The sequence below is a fragment of the Rhinolophus sinicus genome, chromosome 12 (genome assembly GCF_057876585.1).
Source record: "Rhinolophus sinicus isolate RSI-liver-muscle chromosome 12, RSI-T2T, whole genome shotgun sequence".
In the NCBI taxonomy this organism is placed as follows: domain Eukaryota; kingdom Metazoa; phylum Chordata; class Mammalia; order Chiroptera; family Rhinolophidae; genus Rhinolophus; species Rhinolophus sinicus.
In genome coordinates, this window is record NC_142512.1 from 39292829 (window position 1) to 39308810 (window position 15982).

The 15982-nt window shown below is 49.2% G+C and overlaps 1 long non-coding RNA gene across 2 annotated transcripts; it reads left to right on the forward strand.

Moving 5' to 3' along the window:
* Positions 1-109: 109 nt before the first annotated feature.
* Positions 110-15495, forward strand: LOC141568782 (uncharacterized). 2 transcript variants are annotated; one of them, XR_016022907.1, is made up of 3 exons: positions 110-211; positions 5799-5913; positions 15393-15495. It is a non-coding gene; the product is annotated as an uncharacterized LOC141568782 (long non-coding RNA). The 2 variants fall into 2 exon arrangements; XR_016022906.1 differs by lacking the exon at positions 15393-15495 and adding an exon at positions 12816-12948.
* The last annotated feature ends 487 nt before the right edge of the window (positions 15496-15982 follow it).

Here is a 15982-nt window from a genome sequence, read left to right on the forward strand (position 1 = left end):
TTCCGTCCTGAAGAACCAATCGTAGCTGGTCTTTTATATTCTCCAAGGAACGCCTATTCGAATGAACCAATTAGGCAAGGGAGACGGGACTAGAGGGTTTTCAAACGGCACCACTTTGGGTCGTAGCGGAGGGATCGACAGGGAACCTGGCCAATGAGGAGGGCTCGTTTGTCTTCGCCGTGCAGAAAACTCGGTGGACCGCGCGGTGGAGGTAGGAGGGGGATTTCTGAGGTGCAGACTGGCGTAAAAACAGGAAGGAAAAGGGTATTTATTCCCCAGGAAATGCTAATTTATTTCAGATCCCTGAAATCTGAAAACCATCCTGTGTCCCAAGATATTTTAGCGAGAAGAACGAGAGTCCTAGCTCCATTTTCCTGAAGAAACAGTGCTGGCTTTGTGTACAGGAAGCCGGGCGATTTGATTAAGTGAACACAGGTTCTGACGTCTGCCTCAATCTCCCCTCCCCTGCCCTCCAAGAATTTATTTTCAAAGAAACGAAAGTGCTACAGTTGTGGGTTTTGGTTTTCATATAATAGAAAAATGTAGAGAGGCCGCGCGAAATAGCCTTCGAGTCCCCCAGGAGAGCAGCCTGAGGCTGCAACTGGGGTAATTTATAGTTACCGCCTCGAGCTGAGGATGGCTTAGGGGCCCATTCTAGTACTGATTTTTTGGGGGGGTTCAGACTGCCAGTAGGATACCCTTGTGTCTTTTGCTCTCTGTGTTAAGTTCGCTGAATTCTGCCGTCCAAAACAGCTGTTCAGGTTTGACGAGGAAAAGCCAGATTGAAATTTTTGTTGAGTGGCTTTTCTTTTTTCCTCATCCATTCACAATGTCAAAATGACCAAAACAAGGTTGTTGCCCTTACAAGATGCTAGAAAAATTAAGGAGTGCACAATTTGCATGGCTACTAATTCCATCTGCGCCAGCTCCTTCCCTGAGTTTCAGTCCTGGCTGGACAATTTGACAGTCGTGTGATCTTGAGGGAGGCAGCTTCTCAGTCGCTTTCATTTCTTCTGCTGAAAAAGGGAAATAAAAATAATAGTATGACCTCAGAGTTGTGTGAAGATTACACGAGATAAATGTTTAGGATAGTAGGCTAACAGTATCTGAGTCAGGAAGCAGGAATTTTCCTTAGCCTGGCATGACAATTTGTGGATTTAATTTTTTTTTCTTCTAAAAAAACCAGAGAGCCAACCAATTGTTAAACCACCCAGGCGTATTTGATGCCCACGCTGTTGGCAAAGCTGTCCAGGGAGGGCCAGTGAGGAGGGGGTGTGGTAGGACATGAAGTCCGGGATGGAAGTAGCCCACTAGGCTAGAGTGATTGGGAAGCCAAAGGAGTGCTGCGTCGGCGTGGTGCTGGTCCATGCCTCTGGTCTCCTGGCCTCCAGTAGTTCCCGCGTGTTTTCAGCTTCACTCTGCTCACTATATGTGTTGACCAGAAAGGCAACCTCAATGCACGGGACCACCAGGGTCTCAGAGCAGTTGTGGGGAAGCCCATCCTGTAGCTTCTGCCCACCCAGAGGTTGAACAGGCCTTCTCATGTCACTGTCTACAGCTTCCCCAGGACAGAGGAGAACCCTGACAGAGACTAGCCATGCTGCCTTCTACCTCCTGGAATACAGAGCTCCAAGGTGGTAGGGGTGGGTGGCCATGCTTCCCCTAGGATAGCAGTCCAGCCTCTGCCCCTCTTGCCTCCACCCTGTTGCTCATCCTAGCCTACAGTACCCAGGAATTTAATAAGCAGCTCTAGCCCTCTTTTCTGGGACCCAGCTTTAAATCTGCCCTGCAGTTTAGCCTGATCCTGTTCCAAAAATCTGGAAGCAGAACTGTGGAGTCTAAAGGACTTTGGAGTCACACATGCATGAGTCAGAAATCGCTCTGAGCCTCAGTTTCCCTATATCATTATCCTTTATCAAAAATACAAAGGGCTAAATGACATATGGAAGCACCTAGGACAATCCTCCAGCCCTCTAGCACAGAAATGTCTTCTCTTGATCATGAAAGGACCCCCACTTCTCTTCTGGACATAAGCTATTTCTGTCAGCCTGCCTCCTGCCCAGAGCCTATCACAGAGGCCCTGTGAGACTTGCAGGGGTCCACTGAAAAGTCCAGGATAGGTGGGCATTGTCCATAAAGAGGGAATTCCAGGTGTCTGCAATTGTGCAAAGATACATGTACAAGGTTATTTATTGCAATATTGTTTTTATTAGAAAAGAACTGGCAGCTGTCTAATGGAATTTGGAATGAAGTTGATCTAGGTGTACTGATATGGAAATATCACTAAGATGTATTAAGTTTTTAAAAAGTGAAGGAAAGAATTAGGACATAATTCCAGTTAGGTAAATGTTTATGGGTTGAAAACATCTGGAAGGAATCGTAAATAATTGGAGGGGGAGGAAAACTTTTCATATTTTCCTTTCTATCCTATTTGATAATTAAAAAATTGTAGACATGTCTTATTTTTATAATGTAAAAAGTTAGCTTAAACAAAATTTAAAAGATTTTCTTCTGTAATTGTGGGTCCTGATAATTCTTGGTGTTCATGACCCTTTGCCAACATGTGACTTTCTAAGTGTTTGTTTTCATATACTCCCTATACCCTTTTCACCCCTGACCCTTTTCCTCACCTCATGGAAGGCCTATCTGTCTATACAAGTGTGTGTGAGAATGTAAATTTTGTAGATAGAGATAGAGTCTCAACATACTGGGGGAACTTGCAGTTTAAGTGAACCCAGTGGTGAGGACTCAGTAGAAAATCTCAACCTTTGGACCAAATTGAGGGACAGTGTATTGTGGTGGGAAGTCCTCGCCCAGTTCTGCTGTCACTAGTTGCATGACCTTGGGTAAATCTCCTCCTCTCTCTAGGTCTCAGTTTCCCCACCTGTACACTGAAGTCTAGATAGCCCAGCTAGAGGAGTGGGTTGCAAAATGCCTTCCACAGAGTCTAGAGGGGGGGTGGGGGGTGGGACGGGCAGTCAGAGGAGATGAGGCCCAGGTTCTCCAACCCAGAGCAGCTCCACTTTCATCTTTTTACATGTAAGAATTCTGTTCTGTGTAAAAATGGCAATCCACTAATATTTTTTCTAAAAACCCTGTGAATTGAGTTGGTTGAAATCAGGATATGCCAGTATCTTGGCGTCCCCTTCCCTGCCAGTGCCCAGCCCAGAGCTGCATAGGAACGAGCTCAAGCCCACTGGGGCTGGGGCATGGTGTCAGGGAGGTGAAGAATGGTCTCTGATTCTTTCCACTCCTTATGTGACACCCCTACCCCTTGCCTCCTGGCCTCCTAGCATGGCGGATGTAACCTTAAATCTCTGCCAGGGTCCCAAGACCTCCTGGCTACCCATCTCGAGCACCTGTGGCTACTAATGGCAGCAGCTGGAACTGGCATTTGGACTTGGCATCTTTGCCTCCTGGAGGCTTGGTCAGCAAAACCTGGACAAACACAGCCATGAACCCCTCCCTTCTCCCTCACCCCCAGACTCTCCAGCTCCTCACATCCTTCCTCTATAACCCACAGAGTGGAAGTGGTAAAGGGGGTGGGATAGGGAGGACTTCCTCTCTGACAACAGAGACCAGGGCTGGGCCTCTCTGCTCTCTCGGCTTCTCACACGAGAAGACTGGATTGAGTGTCTTGATGGCCAGGCTACCTGAATGCTCATTCCTGGTACGTTTTACGGCACTCTGGAACAGAGAAGGTCATCATTGAAGAACTCTGGGTCAGAATTCTCCACGTAGGAAGAGGAATAAAAAAGGACATCTCTGGGGTGTCTTCTGTCTGATACTGATCTGATAGTTGTCCCCCCTGCTGGTACTTCCAGGGCCAGGTTTAAGTCTACAGGGCCCCTTCACAGATGATGTCAGAGACCGGGAAGATTGGTAAGGAGTGGAGTGGAGTTAGGAGCAAGTTATTCACCTAAAGGAAATAAAAAGCTATGTATGCCCTTCTGTTTGGGATTGAAGACAAAGATGGTATTCCTGAAAGACCTGCAGCTAAGTGCTGCCTACATGTTTCTCTTTCCTCCCTCTTGGTCATGAAAGAAAAGAAGCCACATGAGCAGAAAAGTGGGAATTTACAGAGAACAAAGAAGACTGTCATTTGGAGCAGGTAGTTCGTCCTTTTCTCACGAGATGAGCTAGAACCTGCTATAGGAGAAAGCCTGCCTGGTCTTTTGAAATCAAGCTGTCTTGAAGCACTCTGAATGTCTAAGAAAGAAGTTTTGACCTGATAAATAAACATTTAGGGCCAGTGTAAGGAAGTATTCTATCTGAGGTTGGGGAAAAAAAACAGGATAAGGTTAGTCTTTGATAGTAAGAAAGACTGATTTTTTCTTTTTTTATTAGTTGCAAAACAACATAGTGATTAGACTTTTATATATTTCACAGAGTGATAACCCCAATAAGTCTATTACCCATCTGACAAGAGTGATTTTTCAAAAAGCACAATCAGGCGAGAAAATGTAATATCGTCCCTGTCTGGAATAGCCTTTGCTTGGAAATGACCTCTGCAGTGGGTAATGTTCTGGCTCAACTTGCTATGCTATGGTGTGCAGTTGTTTGGTCAAACACTAGTCTACGTGTTGCTGTGAATGTATTTTGTAGATGTAATTAGCATCTACCGTCAGTTGACTTTAAGTAAAAGGATTACCCTCTATGAGGCTGGTGGGCCTCATCCAATCAGTTGAAGGACTTAAGAGCAAAAAACCTGAAGTTTCCCAGAAAAGAAAGAATTCTGCCTCAGGACAGTAATACAGAAATCCTGTAAGAGTCTCCAGCCTACTGGTCTGCCCTAGATTACAGACTTGCCAGCCCCCACAGCTGGAATAGATAGATAGATAGATAGATAGATAGATAGATAGATAGATAGATAGATAGATAGATAGATGTACACACACACACACACACACACACACACACACACACATATACACATTTTTGAGTGCCAGTTATGTTCTGGACACTATAATAAACACTATGTAATTTCCCCCCTAGTCTTTATAACAACCCTTTAAACTGAGGAAACTGAGACTTGGAGGGGTTAAGGTAATTTCTTCAAGACTGCAAATTTCTACTTAGCTTTTAAGACTCAGTCAATGTCACCTCCGTTTGAAGTTCTCCCTAACCACTGGGGACTCCTGTTTTCTTGGCATTCAATGCATTTCTCTCTATTACATAGCACGGATCATAGTGTGTTTACCTGCAGGTCTCCCTCTGCAGACCACAGCTCTTCTGAAGGGATTTGTGGGCTCCTTTAGAACCCTCAGCACTTAGTACAATCCCACTCCCCAGGAGGCCCTCCGTGAATGGTACTGTCAGTACTATCATTGTCCACCTGGGGGCAGCATACCCAGAAGCAGACCCCCTTGTGCAGGAGCGCGTGGACTTGAGGCATAACCCGGCCAAGGCAAAGGTCCACAGGTGCCTCTGCTTGCGTGGTCCTGGAAGCTGGACGCCCACAGTTTGCTCCATCTTCTGGTGATTCAGTGTAAGGCTCAGTACCCGCTGCTGACATTGGCAGGATGCCCTTGGGAACACGGGCTGTCCCTGAGCATCTACACCTTAAAGTCAAAGAGAGTTTAGGAAGCCACGGGAATGAAAACCCAGAAGGGGCAGAGGGGTCAGCTGCAAGAGTCCCAGGAGACTTTTCCTGAGTAGGGCTGCATCCCTAGTGAAAGGGGGAGGAGGACAATTGTCCACGACGGCAAATGAATCTTGCTTCTAACTGGGAAGTGGGTAAGAGTCAGCAGCTCAAGGAATCTCATTCACAATCCCCCTTTCTCCTACCTTTTTCTCAGATATTCTGGCCTTCCCAGATCACTTCTAAGGATGGGGTGAGGTGGGGGTGCAGTGGCGTCAGGTGGTCCTCCATCCATGTGCCTCACCTGAGATCAGCAGAAAAGTGGGAACCAGGTAAAGTCTGTTCTCTGGAAGCAGAGACTCTGGAGGCAGAAGGTACGTGCTAGGGGTGGTGGTGCTGGTGCTGGAGGAAGCCGGGAGGAGGGAGGAGAGCATCCACTCACCAGGGCGCTTTGAGAGAGGTGGAGCAGATGAAGGCATGAGGGCAATGCAGAGGATTGCCAATGACTCAAATTTTGAACAAACAGATGAGAGAAGAGAGCGTGAGGGAAGCATCTACAGTGATTTATCCGAGAAAAGATATTTTCACAGGCTTCACTGACACGCGAGGTGACATATCCAAGATCTCACAATTCCCCGTCTATTGATGTTCTACTACACACACTACCTTCTCAACGCCAAGGGAATTAATCTTTAATGGTGGAAGGTGAGATTTGAGAGGACTACTGGAGGCTGTTGCTTCAGGGAGGAAGAGGAAGTAGAAGAGAAAGGGGAGAGCGGTGAAGGAGGAGCACCCTGGCCTGTTCTCTCAGGGAGAGCCACCTGAGCGTAGATCACCTTTCCAGATGGACCCGGGGCCCCCGAGGCCCCTCCAAGCCTGTAGGACAAACCTGGGGCACCCATGGAGCCTCTCCCTTTTGACTCTGTACTGGGAAGGGGAGTAGGACCCAGGATGACGCAGGTCTCCAGTGCAGGGGGGGAGGGGGGCAAGACCCCCAGGAGAGAGAGACACCAGGGGAGGTGGGGTCTCAGTGAACCGGCAGGTGTTACTCAGCATCTATATGTACTAGTCTAAGACCACATAGGATGTGTGGGACAGTGTCTTACCTGTGAGCAGCGCTTGTTGTAGAAAAGGGTGTAGGGAACGATGGGGGGGGCATCAATAAGGAAGGAGGGAGAGAATGAAGAAATAAGCAGGGGAGCAGGCAAGAAAGGCACAGCAACTCACGTTCTGGTTGTGGCAATAGGACGAGAGAAAGGATGGCTAAAAGGCTCGGAGATAAGTGAGTCGTCCCCAGAAAGAAGTGAAAATGGTGTTGAGGGAGGTTTCAGGAGGGCTTGGGATAGAGGAGGTGGGGGGCCAGGGTGGGTGCCCTTTACTCACGTGTGGACCTGTCTGGCTTGGCTGGTCTGGAAGAGACTCTGACCCTGTCTCTTGCAGGAGAAGGCAATGGGGCCAAGTCAGGGGCCCTGATGGGAGTAGAATGTGTGCATGGGAAAGTGCCTGGGGCTCTGAGATCACGTAAGGAAATCTAAGGTGGTCCTGGGCATGGGGCATTCATTGAGTCACCTATAGTCATTAACTGATTATTGGGTTCCAGGCCCTATTAGAGTACTTGGGTATAAATATAGAAATTGCCTCAGGAGGAATCTGGTTTCTTAGTTTGAGACTCCTCCTGTCACCACCTTTACCCCAGATCCCCGGTTCAGAAGACCCTCAACCACCCTTCTACCCAAAGAATGCTATCACATGTCATCCCCCCACCATTCGCCCATTCATCCACCCAAGATTTGCTCATCCCCCACCTCCCACCAACCACACACCCTCCACCCCTCACCTCTGTTCTGACTGCTCCTTTCAAAGGTGGGGCTGGTCTGGGGCTACAGGGTGTACTGGGAGGCCAGGGGCTCCTGGGCTCCCCATAAGCCAGGGGCCCAGTCCTGGGGTACTCCTCTAGTTCTCCCTGTTGGAGCAGGCAGGCCTGTAGGAGAGATGCAAGCGGGGAGGGGAGTGCTTTCAGTCTCACTCCGACTCCTCAGTCTTCTGTTCCCTCACCTCACTCCCACTGCCATCACAGAGGGTCCCAAAGTCCCTGAAATTTATCTGACATTCAGGGGGCTCAGAAGGGCAGGCATATCCAGAAAGAGGGTTGGGAGTAGGCTTGGATCACCATGGAAGAGAGATTAGAACTAGGCGGGGTCTTCGATCACTAGGTCCAACCTCTTCATTGTACAGATGGAGAAACTGAGGCACAGAGAGACAGGTAACTGCAGGTGACTGCAATGCGCCAGGAAGGTGGCTTGGGGGATAGAGGATAGAGTGAGAAAGCCACTTATGTCTTCTGATGTGGTGGGGAATGGGGTCACCTGGACCTGTCACTTTCTTCCCAGCTCTGAAATTGGCAGAAATCCCAGATAAGGTCCTTGGGAGGTATGATATTGTGATTTATAATAAGAAACATTTAGCCTTCCTCCACATTCCTGGCACCGAGCTCCTAAAGCCCTTGGAATTTCCTAAGTGGAGAAAGCAATCAAGGTATCTTTTGTTATGCTAATAGAGACTTTTGGAAAGCCCTTAGGTAACTTAAGGATAAGGGCTGGTTGCCAGGGGAGCCAATCTAGTGATTAGAGGGTTGAAACTTTTGCTCTTACTCACTGACCTCCCTCCGGACCTCCGGTAGGGGATAGAGGCTACAGACTAATGCCCCCAAACCCCAGGAGGACAGGTTCAGAGAGCTCGCCGCCCCACAGCCTGTGCACCCAGGAGGACAGGCTCAGAGAGCTTCTGGGTTGGTGAACACGTGGAGGAGCTGGGAGAATGGCTCATTGGGAGAGGGCGTGGAAGCTCTGCGCCCTTTCCCCACACCTTGCCCTATGCCATTCCTCATCTGGCTGTTTTTGAGTTATATCCTTTTATAATAAACCTGTAATCTAGTAAATAAAATGTTCTGTGAGCCACTCCAGCAAATTAATCGAACCTAAGGAGGGTGTCCAACCTAAGGGGAACCTCTGATATACAGCAGGTCAGTCAGAAGCCCAGGTGACAACCTGGACTTGCGATTGGTATCTGAAGTGGGGCTGGGGGCAGTTTTGTAGGACTGAGCCCTTAACCTGCGAGATCTGATGCTAACTCCAGGTAAATAATGTCACAATTGAGTTAAACCGTAGGACACCCAGCAGGTGTTGGAAAACCCACGCATCAGAATTGGTGTCAGAATAGCAGGAAGCTTTAGGGTGGGGCCCAGAAAGAGAGTAGTAGGATGGAGTGGGGTGCTGTGTGCCTCTACACACATCTATTTGTTTCCTTGGCGAGCTCATCTCTCGGGTTCTAGATCCTTCCCTCACTCTATGCGTGCTTACTTGTTTGCTGGTGGGGAAAGTCTGAGTAGAGGCTGAATGTCAGTGTGATCAGATAGATAGGGAAGAGCTCGTATTCCTTAAAGAGAGTCCCCGTGGGAGTAGTTTGGCAGCTACTGCCCCATTCCTTCCTCTAAAGAATGAATGAATGAATGAATGAATGAATGAATGAATGAATGAGGGAATCTGGATCTTTGGTTTCATATCTGTCTCGAAATCTCTCTCATCTCTCCAAGTTCTTCATTTCATCACATCTATCCATCTTCTCTGCCTTCCCGTCTCTCTGTCCTATTCCATTTCCAGTCTCTTCTCTCGGACTTTCCCTTGCTAGTACCCTCCACCCTTCTCTCTAGCCTTCCATTTCAAAGCATCATAGAATCTTATAATTAAAAAAGTCATAATGATGCCACTAATTTGTAACCTGCTTTCTGGACTATGTGTCCTTTCACTTATATGGCCTCATTTGATCCTCCTTAATAGCCCTGCAGAGTGAAGTAGGGACTGGCAGCTCCATTTTTCAGATGAGGAAACTGAGGTCCATCATGGTGCAGACCCAACCCACAGTATATAGCTAATCGGGGCAGAGCTGGGATTTGAAGCCATGGTTCCCACTGCAAGAGCTCGCCGCCCCACAGCCTGTGCACCCCAACCTGAGGGCAGGGCTCTCCATTGCGGGCTGTCTGGCGTTCCCTGGCTCAGGGCTGGCTTCTGCTGCTCTTTAGATTACCATGACTGGGTGGGGCTGTGGAACAGACGGCACAGATCTGCAGGCGTACTGGCTCCAAGCAAACATCAAGCCTCTGGAAAAGTTGAGGGCTGAGGGGGTGACGATGGGAGAAGTCCAGGCTTCAGGAGGCTATGGACTGGGGGCTCCAGGTAGGATGGGCCTGATTTCTGGGCCCACTCAGCCCTGTCTCTGTGCCCTTAAAATCCCCCGAGCCTTCACCCGCCCCTACCTCTCAGGACAAGGACAATCATGGTGGCACCCCAGGGGGCTCCTGGCATGGAAAGGCTCTCTCTGAGCCCCTCTCTTCCCACAGCTCGAGCCCCATCTGGCTCTGGGCTGCACCCCCAGCACCCTGGCCGAGGGCACCAGAACTAGCAGGTTGGTACAAGAGCTGGGCAGGCAGGGAAGGCACAGCAGCCTCTGGGGACGCAGAACCCTGACAAGGGCAGCCTGGCGGGAAGGAGAGGAGCTCTCTGGGTTTGAGCAAAACTCTCCAAGGCTGTGACGCCTCTGGGGTGCAGTGGGGGTTGGGGGGTCCCCGTGGCTCTGTATCATCCCTCAAATGGGTTTAAATCACATTTAGTTGCTTGTGACCTGAAGCCAGTCTTTTTACTACCTGGAGTTCCATCTAAAAAATGGGTTTATAGGGTTTCCATGGTGATCGGCGCTCGTAATGGCTAACACATATTGGGACTTGCTCCGCGCCAGGACTGTGCTGAGAGCTCTGCACATGTCGCCTCTGCAGCTCCTTGCACAGTCCTATCAGGCTGGGCTGGCATCCTCCCTCTTTTACAACCAAGGGCATTTAAGGATAAGAGGGAGGATGTCACTTGGCCACAGTCACAGAGTGTAAATGGCAAATCCAGAGTTCAGTGCAGGCGCTTTGGCTCCAGGCTCTTCGTTTCACTTGGCTGGTCGTGGCTAATAACTAACACTCATTGGGCACTTAATATGAAGCAGGCACCACGGTAAGCATTTTACTCAGATTCATTCATTTAATCATTACAGCCACCCTATATAATCATCACTTAAATGAAAGATGGCACAGAGAGGTGTGCTAATTTGTCCTAAATCTCCTGCCAGGAATCCAGTCCAGCCAGGCTGACTTAAGAGCCAGCACTCTTAAAAAAACAAAAAAACAGAAAACAAACAGAAAGGTTTTCTTAAAAATATTGAAGTGTACCATACATACAGAAAAGTGCAGAAATAAGGAATATTTAGCTTGATGAATTTTCACATAGTGAATACACTATGTAACTGAATAATAAACATTACCCCTTCTAGTAACTGCTCCCATGCTTCTCCCCAAAAGTACCCTCTATCTTGATTTCTAAAACCATAGATTAGTTTTGCCTGTTTTTGAATTTTATATAAATAGAATCATCTGTGATTGTGTTCAATATGTGATTCATCTATGTTGCTGGATGTAGCAATAGTTGATTCAATTATAGATGTATCTATTCTATGTGTATATGGATCCCAGTGTTTGGCTGAATAATGCTGCTACGAACACTCTCATATATGTGTTTTGAAACACACACACACACACACACACACACACACACACTTCTATTGGATGTGTATTTGGGGGTGGAATTGTTGCTTGCTTTGAAGTGGTTGTACAAATTTGCTTTCTGTATGAGAATTCCCATACTCCACATCCTGGTATTGTCAGTATTTTAAATTGTCACCAATCTGGTGGATATGTAGTGGTATCCCATTATGTTTTCCCATATGCATTTATTAAGTGAGGCGTAACCAGAAGCAAGCACTCTTTTTTTTTTTTTTTTAATTTTATTAAATTTATTGGGGTGACAATTGTTAGTAAAATTACAAGCAAGCACTCTTAACATCCACTCTGTACAGCTTCTCATAACAATCCTTTGAGCAAGGAGTGGTTATCATCCCCATTTTGTAGATGAGGAAATGGAGGCCATCGTTACTCCCTTTCCCCTTCCTCTCACCTCACCTTTCCTGGGGACCCCTCCCCATTCTTCCCAGTGGGACTGGAATGTCTGGTTAGTACCAAGCTTGGGAGGCCCCTTCAGGCCAGGGTGTTCTCCTGGGTAGGGAGAAGAGGAAGGCTGGGGTGCAGTGGGTGGGGGTGGGGAGGAGAGCATGGATAAGGCATAAAGGCTGGTGTGAGGGCCCAGAGCTGCTAGCTCTGGGCATGGGAGGGTGGGGCCAGAAGAGAGGTCTGGGACTAAGCAGAAGGTGCGACTGAGGCTACTTGTGAACTCCTAATGCTGGTGCGGAGGGAGGATGTGTATAGCTGGGGAATGCCGGCCCCTGTGAGTGTGGGTCTTGGGGAGCTCTCTGCATCCCAGACCCTCTCTCTGGGGTTTTCCTGAGACTGAAGACTCCTCTGTGGGGTCTTGAATCCTAGAGCCCTTTTGAGGGGTCTCTTTGGGTTCAGACATCTCTTGGTAGGGTCTCTGGCATTTTCTAAGGGGTAGGTAGCACCACTCTGTTCTCTGGGGCAGGGGAGTAGGAGGGAGGTCCCAGAGGCACTCCAGGGAGCGTGGGGGAAGGACATGGGGTCTGCTCTGATTCTGGGCTTCGGATCTATCAGATCAAGAGGCACCTGGCAAGCAGGAACCTTGCTCTTTGACTGAACAGGTGTCAGGGAAGGCAGGGCAAATGATTTTCCCACTATAACGTCGGTCTCTCTCTGCCCAGTCACCTCTGTGTCTCTACTTTTGCAAGTGTCCTCTACGTAGCTTCTCCCCCGGCCCCACCTTCCTTGAATCCTCAGACCAGGGCTCGCGGGTGATGCCCTGGCAGCACAGGCCGCATGGCACAGGGGCTAAGTCCACAGTAGGCAGTAACTCTATTTGCCTTAAGTCTTGGCTCAATTATTTACTAGCTGTGCTGCCTTGAGTGAGCCTTGTCACCTCTCTGGGTGGTGGGAGAGCTCTCACAGGACCAACATCGTTCACTTGGCTTGTCTCCTGTGCAGGCTTTGGGCAATGAGAAAGAGATTCCGTCAGTGCCAGTCAGCTTGGAAACAGTGCCCACTCTGGAGGATCTGGAGCCATGCCAGTATTGGGTCTAGGACCATGCAAAAGGGCTCCAGAGGTTCTAGATTCCTAAACTGCTTGAGCTGAAAGGGGCTTCACAATTCAGTGAGTTCCCCTCCTCCATTTTACAGATGGTTAAACTGAAGCTGAGGAAAGGGAAGTGGCCACAAAGCTGGCAAGGAGCAGAGCTGGCTGCACTGGAGATATGAAACTGGATCCCGGCCAGCCCGACTGCAGATGGACTCTCCTCTCTCCACCCCTTTCCCCTGCCTGGGTGTTCACTTCTGGAGCTGTACATCCCAAGGGAAGGACTCAGGCTCTCTGGGTCCTTCTGGACCAGCCTTGCTCTGCATTGTGGGGTCTCTAAGGAGATCCTCACTCTCTTGATCTGGTCTCTCCAAGTGTGGGGCCCTGCTGGGCAAGGAGGCAGCCATACTGACAGGCCATTGCTCAGCCCAACACCTGGGATGACTGGAGGATGCTGTCCCTGGGGCCTGGACATCAGCTGACACGGCGGGAAGCTGAGCTCCCTACTCAGTGTGGTGGTCAGGGAGGCCAGGGCGGGGCTGGGCAGCCCACGTCATGGGGAGGCCTGGGCCAGTGTCGTCTCTGCTCTGCTTCCTGCCTCCGGCCGGCGCTGTGTAGCATAGTCTTTTGTCCTGGACACTTGTTTACAATGCTCATGACAGCTGTTTTGGAAGGCAGTAACACAGGGGTTAATCCTACAGACTCTGGAACCGGAGGCTGGGTTCAAATCCCTGCTCTTCCACTTACTTGCTGTGTGACCTTGAATAAGTTACATACCTCTCTGTGTTACATACCTCAGTTTCCCGGTCTTAAAAAGGGGACAGTGGGGGAGGGGAGATGAGAAAGGTGAAAGGATTAGGAAGCACAAACTGATAATCACAAAATAGTCACAGGGATGTGAAATGCAGTATGGGAAATATAATCAATAATGTTGTAAAACCAGTACGGTGTCAGATAAGCACTAGCCTTATGAGGGGTTCACTTCATAAGTTATATAAATGCCTAACCACCGAGATGTACACTTGAAACTAATATAAAATAATATTGAATGTCAACTTAAAAACTATATATAGTCAGAGGATGTAAAGTGCAGCATAGGGATTATAGTCAGTGGTATTATAATAGCTATGTACGGTGTCAGAGGGGTAGTAGACTTGTTGGGGTTCTCGCTTTGTGAGGTGAGAAATGTCTAATCATTATATTGTTTTGTACACCTGAAACTAATAATAATGCTAATAATGATAGCACCTGCGTCATAGGGTGTTGTGAAGTGCATATGAGTGAAGCACTTAGAACCATGTCCAGCACGTCCAGCGTGAACCCAGGCCCTCTGACTCCAAATCCCATGCCCTTTGTAGACAGCCTCTCCCAGTCGGAAACCAAACCCAGTGCTCCAGGAGCTGCCAGCCCCGTGCGGGAGACGCAGGTGCTGCTATCAGCGGATTTCCAGCCACATGGAGAAACTAGAGTATTTAGGAGGAATTAGGAGGAAACTAGAGGATTAGGAGGAAACACACACACGCTTTGCACAGTCTGCTCTTTCCCTCTCTCCCCTCCCACCCTTCTCTCTTTCTAACCGCAAAGTCCCATTGTCCAGGTAAGGACTGTGAAGCTCGGAGAGTGTAAGAAACTTGGCTCGGGTTCCCCAGTGAGTCCAGTGGCAAAGCCAGGATTAGAATCCAGCTCAGCCTGATGCTAACTAACATGGGAGACCGTGTAACATTGGCTCAAGGTTCACCTCCTCCAGGAAGTCTTTCCCTGCTGTGGATGTAGAACTGACTGCTTGTGCCTCTGGGTCCCCACTGTGCCCTATGTAAACACCCCCAGGGCACACTTCTTAGACTTACTTTATATGCCTGTCTCCCCTCACTAGGCAGTGAGCTCCTTGAGAGCAGAGAGTGGTCTTGGCCATCTCTGTATCCTGTGTGTGTAGCACAAAGCCTGCGCACAATAGGTGTTCAGTAAACGTGTGTCACATGAGTGGTGGGGCGGTGCTTGGAAGGCCTCCGCATGTCCATTGTCCGCCTCCTGGGAATCATCCCAGACAGTGATGGAGGGGAGTGGGGACACCAGAGAATGGATTGGGGCGGTGCTGGCGTACAGGTGTGAGCGTCTGACTCACCTGGAAACCTTTCCAGATTTCTCACGCTCACTTACACTCATGCGTTATCGCGAGGCTCTTCTCTTGGCTTCAGTCCAGCCTCTCCTGCACTCCTTGCTCCACGTCCTTTATCCCTCCCAGGTTTGCTGTCTAGGAGACAAATCTGGCATAGGGCTCAGAACCATCCTTCCTGGTCCCATTTTATTATCACAAGATCTTAAGAGGTAGGATAGATGGAGACGGCCTACCTCCATTTTACAGTTAGGGCCATTCAAGCGCCAAGGGGTGCTGTCCAAGTTCACACAGTAAGCTGGTGGCAGAACTGGGTCCAGTATGATGAAGGAGGGAGAGAGGGCTTGGGGCAGTTTTCTGAATCAAGGACAGGCTGGGTTTCCCCCAGGGACTTGAGAAACCTGGCTCTGTTTGCCCTTCTCTAAGGTACATGGGGCAGAAGAGACCCTGGTTCGTCTGTGAGATACGAGAGAATCTTGTCTCTGGCCATGACTCTCCAGCCCTTCTGCAGTCTTGATGGTTGCCAGTAGGTGCCCTCAGCTTGCAACTTTTGGTTCTGTCCCTACAGGTCCAGCTTCCAGCCAGCTTCTCTCTTCCTCCTATCACCGGGATAGCCTTTACTTGCCAAAAGGAGGAGATGGCCTAATCCCTGTGAGACTGGAAGACCCCTGCCCTGGGAGAGGAAGCAGAGAGAGGGTCTCTGATCTGTGCTTCTGCTTGGCTGCCCTGCAGCTTTCTAGGCCAAGCCCAAAAAATTGCACAGTGGGTCACCGATTATGCCTGGACAGGTGTCCTTACCCTGACACCAGTTGCAGAAGAGCAGAAGCCTTTGTTGGGGAGGATGGGTATTAGGAGGACCTGAGAGAGAACCGAGGAAATGGGTCCCTGCTCCAGATGTTATCCTCAGGCCCCTCCCAATCAGCGGGATTGAGACAAGGGTGGGGGTATATAGGCACCAACAGGAGCTCACAGAGGGCCAAGTCAACACCAAATTGCAACACTGGGTAAATTAAAAAAACGCACCCGTTCCTCAAAACGCTTGATTGCCATCTGCTGGAAAACTGTCACAACGGCTATCCAAATCTACAATGATTACAAAAGAAATGGCGCCCCCTGGAGTTGTGCAATGCACAATTTGCACACAGAGTGGCAAGCTCC